Raw genomic sequence first — 18543 nt, 5'->3', positions numbered from 1 at the left:
ACTTTTGTTGGCAAAGTAATGTCTCTGCTTTTAAACAGGCTGTCTAGGTTGGTCATAGCTTTTTCTTCCAAGGAGCAAGCATCCTTTAATTTCATGGCTGCAGTCACCATCTGCAGTGATTCTGAAGCCCAAGAAAATAAAGTCTCTCACTGTTTCCATTGTTTCCCCCTCTATTTGCCATGAAGTGATGGGACTGGATGCCATGATCTTAGTTTCTGAATGATAAGCTTTAAGTCAGCTTCTTCACTCTCCTCTTTCATTTTCATCAAGAGGCTCATTAGTTCTTCTTCTTTCTGCCATAAGGGTGGTACCATCTGCATATCGGAGGCTATTGATATTCCTCCTGCAATCTTGATCTAGCTTGTGCTCATCCAGCCTAGCGTTTCTCATGATGTACTCTTGCATAGAAGTTAAATATGTAGGATGACACTATTACAGCCTTGACATACTTCTTTCCCCATTTGGAACCAGTCTTTTGTTCCATGTCCAGTTCTAAACTGTTGCTTCCTGACCTGGCATACAGATTTCTCAGGAGGTATGGAAGGTGGTCTGATATTCCCATCTCTTTCAGAATTTTCCACAGTTTATTGTGATCCACACAGTCAAAGCCTTTGGCATAATCAATGAAGCAGATGTTTTTCTGGAATTCTCTTGCTTTTTCGATGACCCATTGGAGGTTGGTAACGATCTCTGGTTCTTCTGCCTTTTCTAAATCCAACTTGAACATCTGTAAGTACACGGTTCACGTACTACTGAAGCCTGACTTGGATAATTTTGAGCATTTCTTTGCTAGTGTGTGAGCTGAGTGCAATTGTGCAGTAATTTGAGCATTCTTTGGCAATGCCTTTCTTTGCGACTGGAATGAAAACTGACCCTTTTCAGTCCTGTGGCCCTGGTGAGTTTTCCAAATCTGCTGGCATATTGAGTGCATTTGTTCGTAGTGATGCATCCTAAGGCCCACTTAACATTGCACTCCAGGACGTATGGCTGCAGGTTAGTGATCTCACCATCGTGACTATCTGGGTCTGAAGATCTTTTTTGTATTATTCTTCTGTATATTCTTACCACCTCTTCTTAATATCATCTGCTTCTGTTAGATCCACACTGTTTCTGTCCTTTATTGAGTCCATCTTTGCATGAACGGTTCCCTTGGTATCTCTAATTTTCTTGAAGAGATCTCGTCTTTCACATTCTATTGTTTACAGCAAAAGTGTAGTCCCTTAATATCCGTCAGACTTCTGCTTCCAGCCATGATGTATAACAGGGACAAGATTTACCCTCCCATTTAAAACAACTCTGAAACCAGACAAAAAATATGAGATGACACTTTTCAGACACTGGAAAGCAGGAAGCACAGGGCTCTGATTCCCCCAGATAAAGGTGAGTCCGATGACTGTCCCAGCTTACTCTTTGGAGAGTTTCCAGACCATGGCATGAGGAGGGTGATGGTGGGGGGACTCAGAGTTCATCAGAGCCATGTTCAAGAGACAAATCAGAGTTCCAGGAAGCCAAATGGCCCAAGCGTGGGGCCAGAGCCCTGAAGAAAAGAGACCCCCTGCCAAGCCAGAGCTGTGGTCAGGGCGCCGCCAGTCTCCCACCGAGCGCTGAGCTACATGTGTATGAACCAACACCTGGGACCAGGAAAAGGCAACAGAAAGCCAGCAAGCCAAACAACCCAGAGCTGACAAGGCCGGGGATCACTCACTCTGCTCCTACCAGCCGGAAGTGGGAGACCTCTTACCACACAGAGCATCACGTCCTCACGAGTCCCTAGGAATCGAGCTAAGCTGGCCACTGACACACAGGCTGATCTGGATCTCCCCTAACAAAGCTCAAAACCAAGGCCTTAACATCATCAAACCAACTCCAAATAACTTTCACTGTAGAACAAATCCAACACTATACAGTCATCCTCAGGACCCCCAAAGAAATCCAGATGCTTGATCCCCTCAATAAAATGGCAGCACAGTATTTGCAAGGAACCGACAAACGCCTTCCTATATACTTTAAATTACCTCTAGATTACTTATCATATCTAAAACAATGTCAATATTATTTAAAACAAGTTGTAAATACAATGTAAATAATATGTAAATAGTTACCAGTATGAGGCAAATTCAAGTTTTGCTCTTTAGAACTTTCCGGAATTTTTTTTTTTTTTTTTAATATTTTCAACCCACGGTGGTTGAATTCATGGATGTGGAATGTGTGGATACAGAGGGCCAACTGTGTAGTGTAAAGCGATTTAGCACCCAAAAGTATAAAATTCACAATCAAGAGAGAAAGAAAAATGGATGGCCAGGAGTCAGAGATTAGGCGAAAACTTTACATTTTATTGTATATCTTCTTATATACCTTTTCAATTTTACACCATGCATAGATACTAGCAAGTCAAAATGCTTTTAGTTAAAAAGATGTACAAGTTTAAAATGTTAATTAAAGTATCTGTTCTAGCATCTGATTAAATGAATATAAAAAAAAAACAGGGAGCTCTTATTGATGAGATCAATCTAAAATAATCCTGACGTGTTACCTCCAGATGGGAAATCCTACTGTAAATCTGGAGGACAGGCAGATTTCAACTCCCACAGAGGTAATGTTCCAGAAGTGTACTTTAAGTCTATTATCTGGTACTCTGAATATATCAGGGAAGCAATGCTAGGCTGCTCTGGAGAGGCCTCTGTTAGTCACACCGTATCTCAAGTGTCCCCATGTGGTCCTACAGAAAAGAGCCCTGAAGAACCCCAAGCCAAAAAAATAAAAAGAATTCTGCAGGAGGGTAAATTCTGCAGAGGCTAATTTCTCCCCTCTGTATTCCTGACATTAGGACAAGGACTCAGTTCCCACCTCCAAAGCCTCCTCTGGCTCCAGGCCTCTTCCAGGAATCCCAACAAACTCAGAAGCACAGGGACCAAAAAGACAGACTCGCAAAGGGCTGGAAGAGATGAGCAGCCCAGGGGCCTCTTCCTAAGTCCACATAAAACCCCAGCAAGCCTCTCAGCTTTAGTTCCTTATCCTCTGGGCACTCTGACAGGCAAGATGGCACTTTGCAGTGGTGGGGCGGGGGTTGGGGGAGGCATGTAGAGTGAAGACAGGTTTAGGTTCCGACATTAGCTTTGAAATGTAATTCACTAACTATGCATGCATAGGAGCTTAACTACCCTCACTGAGCCTCAGTTTCCTTATCTAACAAAATGATGCCAATATCTACTCATCAAACCTATTTCAAGGACAGGCACACAACACAGAAAATAGACTCACTGTGTGTTCTCAAGCCGGGGAAGCCGGTGCCGTGCTGTGCAGCTCAGGGCCTCGGAGACTCTAGCCTGCCGTCCCTTCCGCAGCAGCACCTAGCCCTTGAAGCAGAGCATCCCTGCCCCTGAGGAGTCTCCTGAGACCATCTGTGACTAGTCCCCTAAGATTATTCACAGAAACGGCATACGACACGGGATTCCGTGTTCCCCGTTTCCACTCACAGAAAGGAGATGAGTGAGGACCTCAAGCACTGAGGCTCAGGAGCACAAGTCAGCCAGAGTGCAGCGCTTCCATTGGGACCCCAGGGGTGCAGGCTGGCGCCGGGGAGCCCGCAGGGCACCGGGGCTGGGAAGAGGAGCAGCAGGACGCAGAAGGGCTATGGACGCCGCCCCTCCCCTCGCCCTCCCTTTGCCCCGGGCAGCGGGAAACTGACACCCACTGCACGGGGAGACAAGCAACAATCAGGAGCTAAGGCGGCTCCACAAAATGACTAATGACTTACACGGAAGAGAAGACTTCCGCATAGAAGATTTCAGCTTAATATACAGGATTTGCATGGAAGAGAGGGATACAAAAGAATCACACTATTCACGCTCCAAGAAACATCTAAACTGGGGTGCTTTTTATTGCACGAGGAAATCTTTTTGATAGGATAAGAATTACTTGCTCAGGAGAAAGAACTAGAAAATGTGATTCCATACCCAATTTTCCATAAACTGGAAAATACATCTAACGTACAAGCCAAGGTTAAAAGAAAACTCTAAGAAACAAGCTCTCTGGCAATTCAAGTCATATCAAATTGAAGTCCTCTGAAACACAGGAAACAGAAACACTGGTTTGCAAGGGACTTTCAGAGGCAGCTCAAGTCTCCAGATAAAGTCAGACCTCAAAGAACCAAGGTGGTTATTAACCAGCATCCCACAGAAGCCTACTGCAGCGTTCAATCACCCAAACCAACATGTGGGCATCAGACAGCACCAGACAGTCAGTGACAGGCATCAATCTGAGAAAGGATTTATCTCCCGAAGCGGACCGATTCTCTCTCCACAGCAGGTGTTTTCTCCTCTTCGTTTCTCTTAGATAAGACAGTGACCAATACTCATGCTCTTAACCATCATGCCCCACAGACTTAAAAGTCACTCATTCATGGTGACCCCAAGCATTCACTTTAAGGCCCACGGACATCTTTTCAGGAACCGTACCCTTTCTTTCTAACCAGTTACACTCCTACTTCGTCTTCCCTAGGATCCACACATCCCTCTAGAACAGGATGCTGAGTCTAGATGTGAATAATGCCAAGCATAATAACAAGGATTCCTACTTCTAATGCGATTTGTTACCAAGGGTTCAAACCCACAGATTTCCAAGACACAGCAGTAAACTGCGGGTTTATTCGATCTAAGACACATTATGAGTCCCAGCATTTTACCTGCTTGCATGCAGCGAAGACTCTAAATTTGAGCTGAATTAAACCAAGAGTTTTCTTTATTGCATTTGTGTTCTGTAATTTTTTTTTCGAACTGAACTTCTTTATATTTTTGACAAAATATGAAATACAATCAGGAATATACTTAAATCTAAGGTTGTATCTACTTTTGCCCTCATTTATATAGCCAGTAACCACAAGCAAACTTACTAGGTCTCCCATGATTCCTTATTTAACTCAACCCGGTGCCTTATCATCATCACAGTATGCCTTAGATCGCAAAGCAAATGCCTATCTACCAGATTTATTGACTCATTTGCTATGCTACAACTTAATCAAAAATATTCTTACACACTAGATGTATGCCTCCATGTTTTTATAACATCTGCATTTAAATGTAAGATTCCGGAAAAGTGATACTACCTGTGAGAGCAACTTCTGCAGCAGCTGTGCTATGGCAGGATCCTCAGGTGGAGGGCAGTCAGGAAGAGACCCGTTTCACTTCTTCTGACGCATGTGAAAACGTCTGAACAAGCTAGTGATATCTTTAGACCTCAAAGCATAATCAAATAGAGAATGACTTACTGGCTCTTTTAAAACACTGAGTAGAACAAGTTTTCTTTCAATCTCTATTAGAAAAATAAAAAGAATTAGCCAAAGATATAACATACAGTACAGCTGTTTTCAAATTCAATAAATACAACCTGTGTAAAGTTAACATAGGCATTCATTTTCTAAGAAAACGGGAGATATCAACATCTGCAACTTTTGCTTAGAAGAAAAAAGAACACCAGTGACCTTTAGAGAGTGAAGGTATTTCTTCATTCATTGTTAGCCTCTGAGTACACATCTGTGTCTATCACACTTGAATACTACCAATGTCCAGACTAGAAAAGTTTAGACCCCAAGTTTTCTAGATCTCAAAATGTCAGATGACTTTCCAGATCTATGAAGTATCTGAAGTTCGCAGGTCTAACAGCCAAAAGGTACTAATCCAGAGAAGATGCCCAACAGCCACAAGGCCACCCTCAGTCAGCAGGTTTTCCCAATAGCTTCAACCACTTCTAAAAAATATTACTCTCTCCATAGAGTTCTTAAAATCTCTTCTTTTTTCATCCCCAAGAATGTTCTCCTTGTCAATGCGTTTATAATAAAAGGCGTTCAACAGTAACCAAGAGGACTTTTTAAGACAGATTTAACTACCTGGTGAGCTGGCTGATAGAAACCAGCCTACAAAGGTTATCTTTTGTCTAATCCAAACCGCAGAAAAGTAAGAACTGTAAAGCATATAGATAAGCAGTCTCTCAACTCCTAAACCTGGCCTTTCAAACTATACAACAATGATAAAAGCAAAGAGTAACACGAATAACAATTTCTGAGAAACAAGGAGAATGGTGCAGATTTCTAACAAACCACGTAAATATCAGGTTTATTTCAGTGAAACACAACTAAAAGTTATTACAAATGAATGCAATTTTTCAATCTCAGAAACACTCCTTTCTTTCATTAATAGTTTAAGAGCCAAACTTGCTTCCTTGTTCAGTCACTTCAGTCGTGTCTGACTCTGCGACCCCATGCACCACGGCCCGCCAGGCTCCCCTGTCCATGGGATTCTCCAGGCAAGCATACTGGAGTGAATGGCCATTTCCTTCTCCAGTGATAAAGAAGTGAGTGAAGTGAAGTCGCTCAGTCGTGTCCGACTCTTTGTGACCCCATGGACTGTGGCTTACCAGGCTCCTCTGTCCATGGGATTTTCCAGGCAAGAGTACTGAAATGGGCTGCCACTGCCTTCTCCAAAGAGCCAAACTTCTATGGCTCAAAAGAGAATTAGCAGTCAAAGCAGTAGCAATCTCTAGACCTGGCTTCTAAGAAAGCCTTAACAAACTTCAAAAAAGGAGGTCATATTTTTAGCAATATTATCCATCTTTCACAGATAGATAAATTGTTCTCAGGATGAAAATTTTACTTTACAAACTCTAGGAAAGAAAGAATGATGATTCCCCACACTGGATTAATCTATTATGAAAAGGAAAGACTGAAGGGAGTCACAGCCACTTATTTGCAAAGGATATCCAAGGTCATTTACTCCAACCACAGGGAAAGCACACTGGGCTTATAAAAGTAGGAGAAAGCTAGGGAGGAATAGGAACTTGCAAAGGCAAAATGAGTATTTTAGGATGCTTTAGCAAACTAGAATCACCTCTCAAAAGTCCATTCAATTTAAATATCTATCAATATTTTGATAGCTGGCTGTCCAGCAAAATGAAGGGTATATACACTGACAAGCTGGATAAATAATTGCCTTGTACAAACCAAAGACCTACAGGTGCTACACTGCTTGGGAAGGGGTGGGGGAGGGGTGGGGAGCAAGAGGGGTCAGTTGTTTTGAGATTAAAATAAAAGAAAAAAAGAAACCAGAACCAGTGAGTGCTCTAAAAACCAATTTTGGAAAAAGCCTGATTCCAATTTATTATCAATGTGGACTTGGGCTGAAATCAGTTATACACTTACAACAAAAGCAGGTCCATCAATATATATTCCTGCTACACTTCCCTTAACAGAAGATGCTTCAGACACTGCACAAAAGGAGAAAGGGTGAGCCACTGAGCGCTGCGTTACACTCAACATGCTGGACAGCATAGCGGCTCCCTGGACTCCTCTCACCTTCCAGAGCGTTTGTTCATTAACATTAACTACCTTGAAAGAAATGGGAGAAGTCTGTAGTCCAATTTAAATCTTTAAAAGTTTAAATAAAAACAGGACTCTCCAAACCTCTTTCTTAAAGGGGCACAGTTGGAAGGGAGGATTGATTCCAAGCTGGAACATGCATACCTGTATTATTGGTTGAGTAATATATGGATCAAGGTAAGGCATCAGTTTGCAGTAGACATCAGCTGTGCTTAGTTGGTGAGCTACCACGGTGATAAATCCCACAGCACCATAGCGTATCTATAGGTTGGGATGACACAGAAAGGGGGCTAAGAGGGAAAAAAAAGGCATGGATTCAACCACGTTCATAAAGAGTTCCACACTATCAAGATACCATGTTCATAAAGAGTTTCCCACTATTAACATCAACAAATGTTTCCCTTACAACACTACTGATACAGGGATTATACCAAATGTTACTATCAGGTTGCCTCTGACTGTCCTGGGACATAAACTGAGCCAGGCGAACACTCTGACGTCATACTATTCCCACCCATAACTATGAACAATACCGTAAGGGGGCAAAAACAGGTCCCTCTTTCCTTGGGATTCAAACTCTTATGTTTTCAGTCAGGGCTGACGATGGGGGACACGTCCTCACTCACGAGACTGACTTAAAAACCACAGGACAGAGACTCGAGTCCCAGCAGCACACGGCAGACTGTGACCCCATGTCATCCACCTGACGGAGGTCCAGGGACGCACAGCCACCACACAGGGCAAGGAACGGCGAAGGCGTTTCTCCTCCAAGTCGCGGCTTGGATGAAGGGAATGATCTCACCTGACTGACACTCATTTACAGGCAAAGATCTGATCGTATCAAATTTGAATACTCATGAATTCATTCACAAGGCAATATGAATTGAGACTGAAAGGCAGAAAACATATGCTGCCCACTGTTAAAGAGTTAAGATGGAAGATTAAACCACAAAATTAAGTGAATATCTTTTCACATCTTTTAACTATTTTCGGTACGACACTTAACGTCAATGATTTCAACTAACTGAAGATTTAGGATAAAATTCACACAGCTAAACTAACTGGATTTAGAATAAAATTCAAACTTCTAAAAGCAAAACAACAACAAAAAGCAAAAACCTATTAGTTCTGAGCATATGAAGACATCATCATTTAAAAAACACTGACGTCATAGGAGGTTCAGGCTAACAGGGAACTAAGACTTCTGCCACCACAGTGCCGATCCTACGGTGGAGTGAGATGCTCCCTTTGTCTTTCCCCTTTACAATCAGCACAACACCGAAAACTCAACAAAGGTGCCTCTGCCCAACACAACGAGGTGCAGAATTCAACTTACCTAGACGCCTAGAGGTGGGGGGACCGGAGCAAACAGGAAAGGTGGGCCCAGGGAATACACAGTGGAGACTGCAGTCTGCCCTCCGCCCACGGCAGCTGAGCTGCGGCCCCAGAGGCTCTGGCCTCCCCTGCAGCAGCACCGACAGCCTCCGGTGACCGGGCGGCAGCGGCACTGGGCCAGGACCCCGTCGCCCCAGTCACAGAGGCGCCCACAACTCCAGCCCCCACACCTCCCGCCACCGCAGCAAAGCCCTCACACCTTGCAACACAAGGCCCAACAGAGACAGGCCTGCGCCCCCAGCTCTAGTCCACCCTCCCCTCATCCTGTGAGAGCAGTGCCAGGGACTCGGGAAACCCTGCACGTGACCAAGGGCCCACTACCCTGATGCCCGGGCAACGATGCTAGCAACAGTGGCAGCGCAAGGCACACCACCACCAGGCAGCAGAGGGTGGGAGCTTCAGGCTCCTCAAGACAACCAGAGGCAGCACGCACAAAGGAACTTTAAAAGTTAGGCTATAGTGCCACCTAACGGACAACAGAGAAAGACTACTAACTTCCAGCCTGCTGAACCAGAATCAAGAAGCCTTCACTATTTCCAAGGCACAGGAAGAGAAACACCCTCATCAAGCACCTGGAAGAACAACAGGAAGATTGTGTCACAAAAAGGAAAGGAAAATTCTCCAGAAACTAAAGCCACTGAGTACAGGGATCTGACAGAGGATTCCAGACAGCTGTCATGAGGACACTCAAAGAGCCACAGGAAAACTCAGAGGCAGTCCAGTGAGCTCAGGAATGAAATTAACGAACAGAAGGGACACTTAACTAAAGAGACTAAAATGCAAGAAAGAAAGTTTGCGCTCATGACTCTGTCAGCGAGCAAGGACGCTTCTGAGAAAGCAGAATGGCACCAGCACCTGAGAAGGACCACCCCCTTCAGTGACCATCCCACCCGAAGGGTCAGAAGGCATCTTCTGAGGTCTTCCGGAGCCCCGCGTGGGGCTCAGCTTCTGTGACTGCGAGGAGCCCGCCGAGGTGCGCGAGGTGTGGGCAGGTTTCCCCGCAGGAAAACAGGGAGTCGTTCTCCCGATTCACCAGAAAAACACTGACCTCCGTCATCGCTGCAAGGAGGTCCCAGTGTCTCCGAAACGGAAACCTTTAAAGCCCATGCCTCTAGAATGAGAACACAAGGAGCCCCTTGTGCTGGGACTGGCGAGATACAGCCCTGAGCCTCTGCAGTGGGAGCACTGACTCTAAGCCTAGACGAGCAGAGAACTCGCCCTAGGGAGTATCAAGTAGTGAGAACCCCCACGAAGGAAACCACCTCAATACAAGACCCCGCATCACCCAACCGCCAGCAGCACCCGGTGCAGGATGCCTCATCTGAACAACACACAAAGCAAAACCACAAACCCAGTCAGCAGCAGACAGGATCACCACCTCACTCAGCCTTGCCCCTCAGAGGAAAAACAAAGACACAAACAAACAGCACAAATCTCACCCTACATGAAGCTCACACCAACCACTGGACCAACCTTAGGCAGGCAGAAACCAAAAGAAAGAATTCACCCTCGAAGCCTGGGAAAAGGAAACCTCAAACACAGTAAGTTTAAGAAATAATCATGAAAAGGCAGACAAGTATCACACAAATGAAGGAACAAATTTAGAAACACAGAAGTCTAAACAAACGAAGTTCACTCCAGTCCCTCAGTTGTGTCCGACTCTTTGCGACCCCATGGACTGCAGCACACCAGGCCTCCCTGTCCGTCACCAACTCCCGGACTTTACCCAAATCCATGTCATGGAGTCAGTGATGCCATCCAACCATCTCATCCTCTGTCATCCCCCTCTCCTTCTGCCTTCCATCTTTCCCAGCATCAGGGTCTTTTCAAATGAGTCAGCTCTTCGCATCACATGGCCAAAGTACTGGAGTTTCAGCTTCAACATTAGTCCTTCCAATGATATATATGTCATATATATACATATATAAATAGATGAAGCGGAAACTACAAATCAAAACTACAGTAAGATATCACCTCTCGCTGGTCAGAATGGCCATCGCCAAAAAGTCTACAAACAATAAATACAGCAGAGGGTGTGGAGAAAAGGGAACCCTCTTGTACTCTTGGCAGGAATGTAAATTGATATAGCCACTATGGAAGACAGTATGGAGATTCCTTTAAAAAAAAAATCAGGAATAAAACCACCATTTAATCCAGCAATCCCACTCCTAGGCATATACCCTGAAGAAATCAGAATTGAAAAAGACACATGTACCTATGAGATGTTTTATATAAACCTCACAGTAAACACATGGACTGTAGCCTGTCAGGCTCCTCCGTCCATGGGATTCTCCAGGAATACTGGAGTGGGTGGCCATTCCCTTCTCCAGTGGATCTTCCCCACCCAGGGATCAAAGCAAGGTCTCCCGCATTGCAGGCAGATTCTTTACCATAGGGGACACCAAGGAAGCCCATGACATCCGTTATACGTGGAACCTAAAAACAAATGTTTCAAATTAACTGATCTGCAGAGCTGCAAGAGACGCACAGACTTAGACAATGAAGCTGTGGTTGCCACGGGGGAAGGACGGTGGAAGGCACAGGAGCCCGGGGTGGATCTGTGCACACTGCTATATCAGAAGCAGATGACCAACCACCGCACAGCACATGCAACTCTGCAATGTCATGCGGCAGCCTGGGCGGGAGGGGAGCTTAGGGGAGAATGGATGCGTGTATATGGACAGCTCAGGCCTTTGCTGTTCAGCTGAAGCGATCACAACATTGTTAATCGGCTACAACCCGATACAAGATAACAGGTTAAAAGAAAAAATAAGAGCCAACTATATATGCTGCCGCCGGGACACCTAACTCGGCTCTAAGGACAAACATAGGCTCAAAGAGAAGGGACAGAAGGCTCCAAATGACAGCCTAATCAGAGGAACGCAGCCATACTCACATCAAGTAAAACAGCCTTCAAGCCAAAAAAGGCAACAAAAGACAAAGATGAACAGCATGTAACGACAAACCGGACGATTCATCAGGAAGACATAACAGTGATTTATACACACACACACACACACACACACACACACACACACACACCCCAACTCAGGAGCACCACAACAAAGCAAGAGCGGACCGCAAGAGAGGAGCCAGGGGACTTTAACACCCCACTTACACCAGTGGATAGATCATCACCCAGAGACAAATAAACCCACACTTGTGAACAAGAGCACACGATATACAGTGGAGAAAGGCTGTCCCTTAAATAGCGCTGGAAAAACGGAACAACAAACGAAAACATAAACAGCATGCTCTCTGACAAAAGCCTTGGCAAAATCTTCAGATATGTCTCCTCAGACGAGAGAAACAAAAATAAACAAATGGGGCGACACCAAACTAAAAAGCTTCTGCACAAAACAAGATAGCTTGGGAGAAGCTATCTGCAAGTCATGGAGCTGATAAGGGGTTAATGTCAATATATATAAAGAACTCAGATAACTCAACAGCCAAAAAAACAACAACCTGCAGCATAAATGGGCAGAGGAGCTGAATTTCTCCAAAGACATACAGTTGGCTGGCAGACACATGTCAAGATTTTCACCATCATTGATTATAAGGGAAATGAAATCAAAATCACAATGAGCTATCACCTCACACTGCCAAAAGACGAGAAACAGCAAGTGCTGGAAAGCACGTGTAGAAAAGGAAACCTTTTTCATACTGTAGAAGTGGAAATTGGAGGAGTCACTATGGAAAGCACTGTGGAGATTCCTCAACAAGTTAATAACAGAACTACCATAAGATCCAGCTATTTCTGGCTATTTGGTGTGCCACACATAAGTGATTTATCCAAACAATAAAACACTAATTCAAAAAGATATACGCACCCCTCTGCTCATTTGGGGATTCCCTGGTAGCTCAGAGGTTAAAGCGTCTGCCTCCAATGCGGGAGACCTGGGTTCAATTCCTGGGTCGGGAAGATCCCCTGGAGAAGGAAATGGTAACCCACTCCAGTATTCTTGCCTGGAGAATCCCATGGATGGAGAAGCCTGGTAGGCTACAGTCCATGGGGTCGCAAAGAGTCGGACATGACTGAGCGACTTCATTTACTTACTTTCTATGCTCATTATAGCTTTATTGACAAAATTTAGCTTTATTTCCTATGCAACCTGGAACTCTGATGCTGGGAGGGATTGGGGGCAGGAGGACAAGGGGACGGCAGAGGATGAGATGGCTGGATGGCATTACCGACTCGATGGACGTGAGTCTGAGTGAACTGCGGGAGTTGGTGATGGACAGGGAGGCCTGGCGTGCTGCGATTCATGGGGTTGCAAAGAGTCGGACACGACTGAGCGACTGAACTGAACTGAACACTGCAGTGTGCACAGAAGCAGAAATACAATGCTGTACACATGAAACCTGGATGATGTTACAAACCAGGGCCAGTTCCATAAAAAATAAATTTAAGAAATGATTAAAAAAAAAGAATACTATTTTGTGCCAATATTACTTAAATAGGGCAAGAGAAAAAAATTGTTCAAGGTATCTGTCTCCAGAGTTCTCCCATTTCCAATTCTTCTACACATGGAGGTGATTTTGGTTATTCCATTAACACCCTGCAGCTTCTGAGACAGCCAACAATGGAAGAGCTGAAGTTTCCCTCTGACAACAGAGAAAATGAGGGCTGCCAAAACACCGAAAAACCTCCAAAAAGGAACTCAAAAGACGACCTGGCAGAAGTCAGGCAGAAGACGAGGCGGGATCAGTGGCCCCGGTCCTCTGTGTCACCTGTGCTGCACGGGCACACCATTACCTGGCGCTCACCTGCACAAAGGGGCCCTCTCTGCCCGCCCCTCATCTCAGTCACAGCACCTGCTCTGGCCAATGGGGCGTCTGCAGGCGTCACAGACAGAGGCTCGAAATGCGCAGCACGACTGGGCTTCTGCCTCCGCCCAGGACGCCACCCGGGGAGGAGCTGCCCTCCGACGTGGGCCCAGGGGAGACAGATGCATCCCAGTCCCCACACACCGGCCGGGAGACGCAAGGCCTGAAGCAGAGCCGCCCACAGAGCTCACACCTAGATGCGTGAAGAGAACCTGACTGAAGCACTTCCTGAGATCTTATGGTTGATTTTCACACAGCATTACTGTGTCGGTAAGCAGCTAATGGATACAGAGAACCTCAAACATGCCAAATACAAGAAAACAGAATCAAGAGGATTTTCCGTAAAACATCCAATACACTCCCAGTTTTCTGGGGACAGGTGGAAGCAAAGGGAGGCTTCCCAGGTGGCTCAGCAGTGAAGAACCCGCCTGCCAGGGAAGGAGACACGGGTTTGATCCCTGGGTCGGGAAGATCCCTGGAGAAGCAAAGGCCAACCGGCTCCAATATTCTTGCCTGGGAAGTCTCACGGACAGGGGAGCCTGGTGGGCCACAGTCCATGGGGTCGCAAAGACTAGGACATGACTTGGCCACTGAACAACGACAACAAGAGGGAAAGGTCAGTTTTCATAAATTCAGAGTGGGAAGACTGATTAATATCAATTATGGTCATCACCACCACCAACCCAATTCCCATTAAGAATCACTAGAACAGACTAACCACACATAAAGACAGAACAACAGAGAGAGGCACACAGTTTATCATCTGGTTTTTAAGTAAGTAGGTGTTTCTAAGTTATTAAACACATTTTTCTTTTCAACAGTTCAAAATGCCAACAAATGACTGTTTGCTTGATTTTTCTCAGCAAGGCTCGTCTTCATCCCCATAGGTAGTATCACATTCAGTTCTAGTTCCAAGGGAGTTCCACATCCAAAATGCTCCAAATTTATTCTATACCTCAAGATAATTACTTTTATGTTAAACTTAAGATACTTGAAGACCCCGACGAGAAACAGCAGAACTCAGAAAAATCTCTGTAGATTTTGGCAAGAGAGGTAAAAAACTATTTTTTATGATAATTTTTGCTTAAAATGGACAGACATCCATTTTGCAGATAAACAAAATGCTACTTATATTAAATATCAAACATAATTTCCAAATAAGCAACAGAATACATTATGTAAAGCTATAATATACAAATATATATATATACAGAGGATTTTCATCAGAATAAAGAATATCAAAGTCAAAAGCAAGGAAACTTTGACCCTTTTTAAAAGGCAATGCCACTTTCACAGGAGGAAAAAGAACAACACTGATGTGAGAAATGAGCAGGAAAATATTCCAGGCAGCAAGATATTTGTTAGGATGATACATTTTCTCTTTAATATTCTTATGTGAAAAGGGGTGCTTTCTACATCTGCCTTATACTACACAGGACAAGAAACTCAAAGACGTTCTACATCTTTTATTATATTAGTAATTTTTGCTTCCCAAGCTATTAGCTCTTTAAAAACTGAGGAAAAAAGAGGATTCCCTCAAGGTTTTAGTACTTTGTAGATTACACACACAAAAAAGCATTTCAGTGTAGCACAGATTTTTATCAGAATTACATTGCCAACACTCAAAATTTCACTATTAAATTCTTTTAACATAATCATCAACAAATTCAAATTAGGATTACAATCTAAAAGAATGATTATAGATATTATTAGAGTGCACAATAAGAAATCTACATATACTCAAATTTCCACAATTTTCTTCTTTTTAAAAATCTATATTCATGCATAAAAACTTCTGGAGATTTTATATCTCTACTATCTAACCATCTAATTTATATAATCAAAATAATAATTTCTTTGTCTTTTTTTCTCCAAGGATTACCTCAAGAAAAACTTATCAATCAAATCTAACTAATTTTGAGTTTTTATAAATTCTATTGGCAAAGCATTAAGCAGTAATAAAATATTTTATCTAAAAAGGTAATTGTCTAAGATTTCATGTCTTCTCGGTACAAAGCCAACTTGCAATCTCACATTGGTTACTTCCTTAAAATGAAGTGATACAAAAACTAAAAGCTTCTAATATTTTTACTTTTACAAAGGGTCACATATACCTGTTTGTTCTTATTCTGAATTTTAAATTGATAAGCATAGGTTAACTATTATAAAGGTCAAGGAATTAATCCTTTCATTGGTTAATAAAATTACTAACAGTAGTAATGGCGATACTACAAGCGTTTAACCGGCGATCCGTGTAATGACAGAAGTCATAAACAGTCTCTCACATACAGTCTCTAATAATCAAATGTCCAAAAACATAAGCTACCTCTTCAGAGCAGTTAAAGCCTTTATCTACATTGTGTTAAAAGAAAAAATCTCTGTCTTTCAAGGATCACCAAGACTTAACTACAGATTAAAACAAAGATGTACTTCCCAGCCTGGGCTGGGGAACCGACGCTCCTGTGAGTGGCCTGCGTGTCACTCACACACAACACGCATGCCAGCATAAGCACGCACGGAGGGTGCGCACGCTTGTGCACACACACAAGAGAGACGAAAGAGCTGAAAATCCGACTCTAGATGGTCTAGAAATTTCACAATGCTATCAATCAGCTGCAGTCATTCCCTTTCCCAGGGGATCTTCCCAACCCAGTGATGGGGCTCAGGCCTCCTGCACTGCAGGCAGACTCTTTACCACGTGAGCTCCCAGGGAAGCCCATGTTTCTCTTACCACTCCCTCAGTTTCCCATCCTAATTTTAAGAAACAAAAACTTACCAATATCACTGGGCAAACTTGTAGACATGGGTTTTTTTGCAGCAGCCCTAATTGACACATACAGGTAAGGGCGTTAAGAGCTTTCACAATGACAAATTCGCTCAGCATCACTAAGACCTTGTTGCAGCAGGGGTTTGAGAATTCAGGAGATCTGCCAGCCAACATAGGCAGCGACACCTGAAAAGAGAAGCAACCATACATGATTTTTTTATACCTGAAAGTACAAATGTTATCAGTGAAAAGTGTTAGTTGCCCAGTCGTGTCCTCAACTCTTTGTGACCCCATGGACTGTAGCCTGTCAGGCTCCCCTATCCATGGAATTCTCCAGGCAAGAATACTGGAGTGGGTTACCATTCCCTTCTCCAGGGGATCTTCCCGACCAGGGATCGAACCTGGGTCTCCTGCACTGCAGGCAGATTCTTTACCACTGAGCCACCAGGGTATAAAACGAATCAAAAGCCAAATACATTAAGCAATAACCCATGGAGAGACACTGCACTTCCTACTCAGCACAATAAATAAAAAAGACCCACACCAATGCCCATCATCAAGAAATTCTGTGACACCAAGGGGGAAAAAGATCCCTGTAAGCTTACAGAAGGGAAAACACAGATCCCCTAAGAAGGAAGTAGAATCAGACGGGCATCTGATGATCATCTCAGCAACCCATGCAGGCCAGAACACAACAGGGCAAGATCGTCGAGATTATGGAAGGAACTGTAAACCCAGACTGTTGATAAAATGAGGGTACAAAAGTGAGTCAGCGTGAGACATGCAAGAACTACACGTGGTTACCTCCCATGCAAACATTCTAAGAGAGTTTCTTGAGGATGTTTGCCAACAAAATGAGGAAAATGTAGAAACACAAAATGGTAAAATACAAAGCAAGAATTCAAGGGGGAAAAGGATAAAACCTAGTAAAGACCTAGAAATCAATCAGCCCAAATTAAAACTAAAAGTCAATCAACTTCAAAAATGTTATTAAGAAGAAAAGTGGAAGCGATTACAAGCAATAGATAAAACTAGTAAGAAAGAAGCTAGATATTATAGACAGAGTGAAGGAGGTATATTTTTCTCTCTAAAAGTAAAACAAAAAACTCAAACTCCAGGATGAAAAAAAAAAAATTGTTCAAGAAAGTCTGTGTAAAAGTGAAATAAATTACAATGTACTATGTATTTAGTTGTTTGCAGAGGATAGAAAAAAGAATCCATTGACCTTGACGCTACAGACATTCTCATCAAGTGATAACAGTCATGGCATCAGAACTGTGGTGAAGCAATTTAAGCACAGCCCACTACTTGGTGCTAAAGTCAATAAAATTGACACACTCATGTAAATTATTTTGAATTTTCAGAATTAGTCTATACAAGCAGAAGAGACTTCATTATGATTACAGAACAGAATTTCAATATTACCAACCATAAAAATGCAATTGTTAGTTGAATTATCAACCAACAGAAGAAGCAGAAAGAAAGAAAAAGGTAAAAAAGGAATGAAGGAAGTGAAGGGGGAAGGAGGGAAACACAAAATCCTTTGCAGTCCAATCAGAAGGCCCATTAAGAAACAACTGAATTAAAGTTACAAAAACAACAATCTAAAAACAACCACTGCAAACACAGTGATCAACACCTCAAAACAGAGATGACAAGGGGAATCAGATTATGACATGAGTGAGGTAACTCTTCATCTGGTGCAGGAAAAAGTCAAGAGATAAAGTATAAAACTGATACTCCTGAAAAGAACAATATGAAAATTCTATATAAGGTAGCAATAGTCTCCTGAAGACACCAAACCAAAACCACACACCAGAGTGTGTGCCTCTGCAAAGTGCAACTACTGCCCTTTCATACATCACTTCTTATAGTTTGAGTAGTTTGCAAAAGCATATTTCCCTTATAATTGAGAAAGAATTTTAGAATTTTTCTCTGTAGTAAAAGAAAACACACTGTCTAAAGTTCCAGTGAATTATATTCAGAAACTTTACAAACTAAAACGTGTAACAAACTAAAATATCTCAAAATATTTTGGAAAAGACTGACATTTGGAGAGCTTATTCTACCAGATACTAACGTTGCTTATAAATATATAATAATTAAAATATAATATATAAATAAATTATACTTTAATATATAAAGAGTATAATATTGAGAAGAGAAGTGAAAAAAATAATCAGTG

At 43.1% G+C, this 18543-nt stretch overlaps 1 long non-coding RNA gene across 1 annotated transcript; it reads right to left on the bottom strand.

Moving 5' to 3' along the window:
• Window positions 1-5242: 5242 nt before the first annotated feature.
• On the bottom strand, window positions 5243-16539 carry LOC108635113. Its single transcript, XR_001917753.1, has 3 exons — window positions 16368-16539; window positions 7514-7659; window positions 5243-5308 (listed from the first exon to the last, which is right to left on the bottom strand). It is a non-coding gene; the product is annotated as an uncharacterized LOC108635113 (long non-coding RNA).
• Window positions 16540-18543: the final 2004 nt, after the last annotated feature.

The sequence above is a fragment of the Capra hircus genome, unplaced genomic scaffold, assembly GCF_001704415.2.
Source record: "Capra hircus breed San Clemente unplaced genomic scaffold, ASM170441v1, whole genome shotgun sequence".
NCBI lineage: Eukaryota > Metazoa > Chordata > Mammalia > Artiodactyla > Bovidae > Capra > Capra hircus.
This window is presented reverse-complemented; position numbering and strand designations above follow the sequence as displayed.